The following is a 10,159-nucleotide window of genomic DNA, read 5'->3' on the forward strand; positions in this document are numbered from 1 at the left end:
TTCCGCCATGAGCAACTGAAATGACTTTTGAATTTCTAATTAATGTGCCGATAGGACTTTTATGTACATAATATAGATTAGAGCTGGGATAGCGGGGCCCGCCGTCACCAGAGAGAAGCCAATTGGAGGCCAATCCGGGAAATGTCTTGAGATTGGCATGGAAGCATCAAACAGATTTCGCTATCACAAAAAATTGTCATGCACAATGTAAGTAAATTCAAAGCAATGCAAATCTCAGGGGCTCAATCAGTTTATCGATTTAATGCTGCTGTCATTAAATCTAAAATGTAAAATTCAGCACGAACAAAGATGTGCCCAACTGACTGCATAATACTCGCTCACAATGGATGGTTGAATTTTTATTCACATGTAGAGTTGATTTAATGATAATCCAATAACAATTTGAGATTCTAGCTTTCTTACCTTGGAAGATATACGATAGAATATTATAAAAGCATATCCATATATCCAGTCAGCAGTTTCAACCCGAAAATATGCGCTGCGCTTTTCATATGAAATACCCTCTAAATAGGAATATTTTCTTGGAAATGAAAACCTCACTTTTAAATTTTCCTGATTTTAAGTACATCAACAAAAGTAATCAATAATTCAAAACAAAGTTGAGAAAGCATATTCATATACTTAAAATTAAATTCTTTTAGAATTTAGGAATGAACGAAGAGGAATGACAGGACAGGGATGGATGGAGGAATGGATGGACAGGAATGCACACACAGAGACACTGAGGAACGGATAGAAATATACAGAGTGGTGTATGAGGAATCGAATATACATTCAACTGTTAGTCTTTATGAAGTATAAAAGCGCTCTTAATTCTCCAGTATCTCCAGTAGTATATATCAAAATAAAGTAGTTTTCTAGCCTATATATATTTTTATTTAAAATTTCAAAATTCCTAAGCAAAACCTCAAGCCTCAAAACCAATATACTCTCTACAATTCCAGTGCGCGCGTATTAAAATAAAAGTGCTATGGGGTCGATGCAGAGGCCTCCCCCAACACTTTGTTACCCTTTCGAATTGCTATATGCGTTTCGCAGAGCTATAAAAAGTTGAGGTGACCTAGAGAGTGGGAGAGAGTGTGAGAAAGTGGGAAAGAGAGAGGGGCCCGAGAGAGAGGCCCTGCCATAGGCGAGCCATAAGAGCCATAAGCGAAGCCTTACACATTTTTTTTTTATACCTAATGCGAGTCATTTTAGAAAATTCGACGAGCTGCACGAGAGGGAGGGAGGCTGGGGCCAATGTGAAAGGATATTTAAAGGTCATGCAGCGGGATGGTTACCTTGAGCAGGCGTCGCGCTGCGTCTCTATTTATTGATTTGCCATCAACGCCTTCCAATGCCCATGCAACGTTTTCGGGGGCAGTATGGAAATGACCCAGCGAACACATCTATATATGTGTACATACATACATATATATCGATAACTTAATAAGATAAATTCTTTAAATTTCGCTGTGTTTGGCTGTGCCCTAATTATGTCGTCTCTAGTCTGACAGGTGAAAGTCTCGCGGCGCCTTTGCCCTCGTGGGGAAAAGCATTAAAATGTATATTGCGGCAGCAGGTGGCACAGCATCAGGGCATCCGCATCTGATTGCGTCTCTTTCCCTCTCGTTCGGCAAGCATTGGATGATTTATTTGCCATATCTGACATATCTCGTGCGTTCTTAAATTTCATAAATTTCTACGCTTCACGGCGAATTTATGCTAACAAAATATCCCCTTTTACCTTTATCGTTAGCTGAAATCGTATTGAGAAACGATTATTCTTGTTATTTTTGTTTCCTGTACCGGAAACCCTTCCCAAAATGCTCTTATCGATTTTGACATTGGAGCAAGCCTCTTGCGCTCCAGTATTATTTTACTTTAATATCACTGCAGTTGGCTTAGACAAACAGAGGAAGTCAGCTCGGGTTATTATGGACTGAATATATTGAATATAAGCAAGTTGGGAAATGTGCATACGTAACAGGTTGAGGGATGCTTGACTGAGTCCTTTAAGTAGATATATGTATTCAATCAGAATCAACAGCAAACAAGATATTGTTCTGCGTATTTGTGCGTTTGTTTCTGTCCCCCATCCGTTTATCTTTCTTTATCTCTTTGCCAGAGATTCTATGAATAATCTATAGCAACATGATATGGCTGCTGCAGCTTCAATTCAATTCAACGAATTCCATTTGTTTTTCAGTTTGTTTTCCCATTAAAAACAATAAAATTTAATTAATTTCCCTGCGAACTATTTGCGCACACGCTGAAATTCGAATTACATCGAGTTTTAATTTAATTTCTATCGAACATGGCTAAAATTAATTTTCCATGTGTTGTACACGTGTTTGCATGGAAATTGGCATTTTAATTGCATTATGGCTAAAACTAGCTGGCAGTTTTAGTGCCTTGTATACACACGCCATAAGCCGAGCCATGCAAAAAAGGATTCAAATTTAGTGAAATGTGGTATGGAAAAATTCTGACAATAGAATAAATTAGATGCTCAACAATTGTCCAATGCAATTCAGCAGCTGCTGCCAGCAGCATTTCCAGCAGTTGGACGTCTATGGCTTCTAGCTCGTTGGGCGGAGCAGGTGAAAGGGGCTGATGCGAGTGCCAAGAAAATCCCATTTGGAAACTCTCCAAGCTAAAAAGTTTGCTATGCAATTGACAGAGAGCGTATTGAAACCTTATGAATGAGTTATCAGAGAAAATGGAAGCAAACGAAGAGGTCGAATGGACTTTGGCTTGTGAAAAGATATTTTATATGCAAACGAAAGCAAAAGTAGAGGTAACAATAACAATGACAATGACAATGACAATGACAATGCCAACGACAATGACAATGACAATGACAATGACAATGACAATGGCAATGACAATGACAATGACAATGACAATGACAATGACAATGAAAATGACAATGACAATGACAATGACAATGACAATGACAATGACAATGACAATGACAATGACAATGACAATGACAATGACAATGACAATGACAATGACAATGACAATGACAATGACAATGACAATGACAATGACAATGACAATGACAATGACAATGACAATGACAATGACAATGACAGTGACAATGACAATGACAATGACAATGACAATGACAATGACAATGACAATGACAATGACAATGACAATGACAATGACAATGACAATGACAATGACAATGACAATGACAATGACAATGACAATGACAATGACAATGACAATGACAATGACAATGACAATGACAATGACAATGACAATGACAATGACAATGACAATGACAATGACAATGACAATGACAATGACAATGACAATGACAATGACAATGACAATGACAATGACAATGACAATGACAATGACAATGACAATGACAATGACAATGACAATGACAATGACAATGACAATGACAATGACAATGACAATGACAATGACAATGACAATGACAATGACAATGACAATGACAATGACAATGACAATGACAATGACAATGACAATGACAATGACAATGACAATGACAATGACAATGACAATGACAATGACAATGACAATGACAATGACAATGACAATGACAATGACAATGACAATGACAATGACAATGACAATGACAATGACAATGACAATAACAATGACAATGACAATGACAATGACAATGACAATGACAATGACAATCACGATATTATATATTGATATTATATATTACATTATAATGATAAGTAGATTTATAATGACAATCAGGATGTTAACAATAACCATGATAATGATTATCATAACTTTTTTCATTAAAATTATGATTATGATTATAAATTTTTGATGCAAATTCAAAGGACGTAAATTTTGCATGAATCAAAAAGGTTCGCACTTTGTAGCCGTAAAGGTAAATTAACTTTGGCCCCGCCCACACATGTTTTTCAGGCGTGGGGTGTGTATGTGTGTGCGAGGAAGTGTACGTATTTTAGTAGCTTGTTTTTGTTTTAACCCCCCAGAATTTATTCGTATTTGCTTGCGCCAAAATACCGTTAAAGCAGCTACAAAAACATTTCATTTGGGAAAATTTAAAATTTATGCATTTTCATTTATAAGTTTAGAAACTTTCCCAAGTGTGGGTGGATGAGACAGTGAGTGTGTGTGCTCACTTGTATGTGTGTGTGTGTTCTGTGTGTGTGTGCCGGTCTTTGATTTCCCGATTCGCTCTTGAATTGTTCTGCTTTGCTAACTTCGTGGCTGCTTTTCATTTTCCTGTGCCCCATGACAATTTACAATCGAAGCTCCGTTGTCTGCCTCCGCCAGTTCCCGTTGGGGCCGTTGCTCCCTCTCGCTTCACTCACAATCCTACCCCCTCCCCTGATCCGTGTCATTAATTTGCCCGTTCCAAAACGTTTTTTTTTTTTTGTTTCTTCTCTTTATGCCGATTAGATTAAACGCGCACGATTTCCGCATCCGCCGCCATTTTTGTCCCGTTTTTCCGCCATCTTTAAAAACGTTTCTTTGATATTTGCCTTTTTGCCTTTGGAGCCCGTGCGATTGTCTTAAATTGTTTTGTTTACAGAAATACTTAGTTTTATAATAATATAAAAACCTTTAATGTGGTTAGCCTCCGTGAAGGACAATTAATTATGCTCCACATGTGTGCGTGTGTGCGTGTGTGTGTGAGTGTGTGTGTATGTATGTGTGCGTATGAGCGTGTCGCTTGCAGTTAATCGAATTTATTAGACCTGCCATTTGTTATCAAGCTAACAAAGTGTACAGGCTCACACAGACCCTCCGCGCACTCCCCTGCCAGCGCCTATGCTCCTGTTGCTGCTTCTTCTTCCTTCCGCTGCCAACAATAGGTTCATAATATTGCCAATGGATGGCGTGTGTGTGTGCGTATATTGTTGATGTGCTATAAAGCATGCTCACACACTCACACACACACACACACTCACTCACTCTTTGCCAGTAGCCAGGCATCGACGCTAATATTTATGACCATGTCCTTGCGGCATTTGTTAGCGGACAGGCATCGTTTCGTATACCATATGCACACTCGTATATATACATATAAAAGTATATCTATATATATACACATACATATATACAGCTGAGCAGTCAACTTAATCTTTATCATCGTCGTTAGTATGAATATTAACATGAAAAACTTTCCACTGGCTATAATTCAGCCGCCATCGGCTGGTTGTTGCAGCTGTTGGGGCAGGTATAAGAGTTTATAGCTAGCCTCTGAGAGTCGAGAAGACAACAAGTCGGATGCAGAGGAGTCTGAGTCTTTTAGTGCCCGAAATGATGCTACCGCACTCTGCGTCAGCCAAACAGCGAATTGCTTGTAAATTACATTTACTTTGGGAGAATATTCATACCATTCATGCTTCAATTACAAAAGTCTTATATCTACTTAATGGATGAGCAGTTCTGAAACAAATTACAGTTAAGCGAAGTGCTGAAGCTCATATTTACCGCCAAGACTTATGCTATTAATATTCTTAAAGTCAATTTTGTTTACTCTGACATTCAGACTCATAGTTTTAGTTATTCTTATACTTTCTCTTATTTTTAAGTGGTCTTACACATTTTCTGATACATACTCTTATATTAATGATAGTCTTATATTATAAGTGGCTTTACACATTTACTTATACATACTCTTGTACTTTGTTGGTCTGATATTTCTAAGTCGTTTTACATTTGATTCTTATATTTTTATACTTACTCTTATACTGAGTCGTTTACTCAGTTGATTGTCTCTTCTAACTATTTTAGACCCTTATACTTTTATTCTAATGAAGTCTCACAGTTGTAATTTCGTATACTCTGTTAGTCCTATACTCATATACCCTTGGATCCTTATACTCTTTTAGTCTTCTACACATATACTCTTGTACCCTTAAACTCTTATAATCTTATGCTCTCATATTCATACTTCATACTCTAATAGCAGAGACTCTTATTCTCTTATAGTCTTACTCAGTATCTTATATTTTTATTCGAATTCACATACAATATTTTTTTAGAGCTCCCATCTATTCTATTATACTTTGCTAAGGATCAGACAATTACAAATTAGTTCCCTCGCTGGCTGACAGGCACACAAAGTAGACAATAGGTGTGCCATTTTGCCATTTGCAAGGTGCTGGTGCCTACTGTGCCCATGTCCACATCCACATCCATGTCCGTGTCCATGTCCATGTCCTGGCCTCCACATCCACATATGGTTTGTATGGTTCTACCTCTGTCATTCTGGTTCTCTCTCTCTCTCTCTCTCTCTCTCTCTCTCTCTCTCTCTCTCTCTCTATGTGTGTGTTGGGTCTTTGTGCCTAACTGTTTGTTGTTGATGTTATTGTTGTGTGCGTCCTTTGTGCTTTTTATGCTGCTCACTTGTTGGGGGCGACAAAAGTCGACATGAAACAAGTAAAAAACGTGGACGTCGAGCAGTAGCTGACTGCCCAATACTCGTTCGTTCAGCTATTTAGACTGACATCTTAGCTCTTGAACAGATCGTGCTTGAAGATCGTAACATCTTTAGTACATTTGGTATACTAAATCAGTTGGCTTACCTTTAATGGGAGGTAATACCAAGACAGACATTGCACCAAGCCAATATACACGCAAAACTCCCTTGAGCGAGCATAAATAGATGCTAATTTCATTACTCAAATGCAGAAGCACAAATGAATATATATGTAGGAATCTGAATGGGCATTGTGTGAGGGGAGTGAATGAGTGAATCACTGAATGAATGAGTGAGTGAATCAGTGAATGACTTAGTGACCCGCTCGGCGAGCAGCGCGTCTATTTGTGATTTGTTTGCTTTCCCTTTATATTTTTTGATGCACTTATTTTTTAATTTACTGCGGCATTCAGTGCGTCCTTCCTCTGTTAAATGTTCTGCATCCTTTATTTGCTATTTTCTCTCCGCTTCTCCCTCAGTTTTTGTTGTAACAAACGAAAGCCGCTTAGTGCTAAAACAAAGCGAACAGCCACTCAGTTGAGTTTTCGGAGTGGTTTCCATTGTTGCCTTTGTCATGCCGTCTTTTATCTTTTTTTTTTTTTTTTTTTTGTACCCCGAACCCTTTGTAAATGTGTGTGTATACTATATATACACATAAATGAAGAGCTCTTCAAACTTAAGCTACTTTTGAATGACATTAATGAAATACAAACAAAAATTATAAAATCAAAAATTTCAATTTTTCGACTTTGACAGACACAACGAAATTTGACTCGTGAATAATGTAATTATTTTAAATTTTATTTCATTATTTCGAGAATTCTCATCTGTTCTTGACTTCCATTGAAATTATATATGTATAGAAACAATCTCTATGATATCTCATTAAATTTCTTCATTTATTATTGCTTTATTTATTTTGCTAGACTTTAATTGTTTCTATTGTTTAATTAGCAATTTACCTAGCTAAATAAATATCAAAAGTCGACACTTATATTGCAAATCGTAAGCTTTAATGGGTGCAATGGGCAACGTTGAGCGATTTGTTGTCTATTTGGATAAGAAAATTGTTGAGGGGTGGGGGTGGGAAAAGTATTCTGTAGAAATCGTTAGCAAAGTAGACTTAAATAAAGAAAGAAAAGGTAAATAAATTAAACTCTTAGTGCTGCCTAGTTTTGCTGGGTATAGAGGTACACAAATTAATACTAAGGCAACCAAGGCCCAAGGGAATAATTAATTGATGAAGGAAGAAGTAGAAAAGACAAAGGAAAAACAGCTGTCAGAGTCTACGATTAATTGACTTATTGAACTAAAGATTTGGCTTTTAGATAACAAATATACAGATATATGCATATATGTGTATGTATATATGAGTTTATGTGTTTATGTGTATATATTTGGGAATACCTTCATTTATCAATGCTAAAGTCGACTAAATCAATGAACATGTGACTTTTATCTTGAGCTCATTAGCTAAAAGAACCAAAGCTCAAATGCTGCACACTATGCGAGGGATGTTCAAGAAGTTAATTTCTATATAAAACTTAATTGAAATGACGAAAAATTTATTTTTTTATTTTATAGTTTTTAGCACAAATTTTCTATGCTTCAGTGTAGAAAATGGATTGCCGAGTGAAACGAATTGGGTACGAATATTCTCCAATATACTCATTAGCTATACCCCATATACTCAAATTGAGCGTATCCCCATTAATTAGCTTATGCAAAATATTATTTATTACACTACTCATATTACTTATCATTTCTGATAAGCCCATTTATTCATATATTCCCAATCTCCATCCATAACTCACGCCTACAAATGAAGCTCCCAGGGAAACCGGCATGAAATGTAATTTGCTCATAGTGTTAGAAAATACTAAAAATACTTAGTCTAAGCATGAGTACAGTAGGTACACACAGACTTCAGTACCACATAGCTAATTAGCATGTTGATTTTGTCTTGTGCGAAAGGGGGGCGGGATGAGCCAGTTAGTTAGCGGGTGCTAATAGCTCGTTAGCGTGTCACTCTCACTCACTCACTCAGTCGGTAACTGTGTTGCGCGTTCAATTTGCAACTAATAGAATTGTCACTCACATATCTCATACATCTGTTTGCCCAGCCCTTACTCCTGTCCCTGTCCCTGTCCCTGTCCCTGCCTCTGTCCCTGCGGCTGCCCCTGACACTACTCCTGTTCCTTGTCCCAACAACAGAGAACAGACATCGTTGACTGCCATCATTCATGTCGCTCAAACAATTGTGTTGTCGGACAACTGAATTTGTCATGGTGGTAAAGTAGAAACAAAGCCAAGGCCACTGTGCAAAGAAATGCTACAGCACTGAATGAGATAGATATATTCAATTAGAGTAAGATAAACTGCTTCCAGAGTGCGTTAGAGTCGCCGAGATTTCTAGTGAAAAATTTACAGTACTTACATAGTTCCACTGCTGGACAAACACAATACATAAAAAATTACTTTACTCTTTTTCAATCATTAAAACATTTTTATTGTCAATTAACAAGTCTGTGATACATCTACAAAGTTGTTTAATAGTTCTGCCCGTACACAATCGTGATAAGCTCTTATCACAACCAGGCCCTTTCTCTACACAGTTTTCATGCACTATTTGTTTATTTAATTTTTTTCGCCCATAAATGTATATAGTGTATACATATACCTATTAATGTATGTATGTGTAGGCATATAAATGTAGAGCACGCTTTTCTCTTACGCGTTCAGCATTGAGCAAATCGGTTAGCAATGCGCACACTCATTTCATTGACTTAGTTCTGTACTCGTTCGTTCTCTCAGAACACAGGGCGCTCACTGTGTTGTTTTGTATTCGTCATTGTGCTGCGCTCAACGCATCGCCTCTTTAGCTCAGTGGTAGAGCGTTGGTCTCGTAAACCAAAGGCCGTGAGTTCAACCCTCACAGGAGGCAGTTGACAATTATAACTTTTTAAATTTAATTAAATGCTAATGCGTATTTGAATAAAGTTTATAAAATAATAATTTTCTGCAATATTCTATTTTTAAAGTGTTAACCATATTTTTTGTACCAAATGGTGTGTACCTATCTTCTAACAAAACATATTCCGTTATAACAACTGCGCATGACTATGCTCAACATGTATTAATGGAGATGCGATCTTCACAGCATGCTCAGCTGTCTTTAATATGAACTGTCTCCATCTCGTTTTCACTTATCACAATCGTGCTGTCTTGCTTTGCACTTTGTATAGGTCATTTGGCAGCGCTCTTCTCGACGCCTCTTTAGCTCAGTGGTAGAGCGTTGGTCTCGTAAACCAAAGGCCGTGAGTTCAACCCTCACAGGAGGCATCATGAATAGGAAGTTTTTTTTTGTATTTTAAATATAATTTAATGGAAAAAGTTTTTTAAAAATAATATTTATATGTTGTCAGAAGTTAAAGTTTGTTTTTTGTTCGCTGAACTCAGTTTCAGGAAATTCAACGACGCAAAAACTTTATGTTAGGGGGAAACAAATAAGGAGAAAAACATGTTTTGGCGCCAATTCAGGGGAATCATCAAGTGGCGCTCTGAAGAAACCTAATTGTGTCGGAGGCATAAATAGCTCTCATGCGCAATTATTTGCCTCTACTGTTATTTTACGACCCACATACACATATATGCACACACATTCCGACTCATACATATACATGGGCGCACGTTCGAGCCTTT

General features: G+C 37.3%; 2 non-coding genes across 2 annotated transcripts; both read left to right on the top strand.

The window, feature by feature from the left end:
• The first annotated feature begins 9,329 nt into the window (after positions 1-9,329).
• On the top strand, positions 9,330-9,401 carry Trnat-cgu. Its single transcript has one exon. It is a non-coding gene; the product is annotated as a tRNA-Thr (tRNA).
• Positions 9,402-9,727: 326 nt separating this feature from the next.
• Trnat-cgu lies at positions 9,728-9,799 on the top strand. The gene has a single exon. It is a non-coding gene; the product is annotated as a tRNA-Thr (tRNA).
• The last annotated feature ends 360 nt before the right edge of the window (positions 9,800-10,159 follow it).

The sequence above is a fragment of the Drosophila mojavensis genome, unplaced genomic scaffold (genome assembly GCF_018153725.1).
Source record: "Drosophila mojavensis isolate 15081-1352.22 unplaced genomic scaffold, ASM1815372v1 contig_231, whole genome shotgun sequence".
Lineage (NCBI taxonomy): Eukaryota > Metazoa > Arthropoda > Insecta > Diptera > Drosophilidae > Drosophila > Drosophila mojavensis.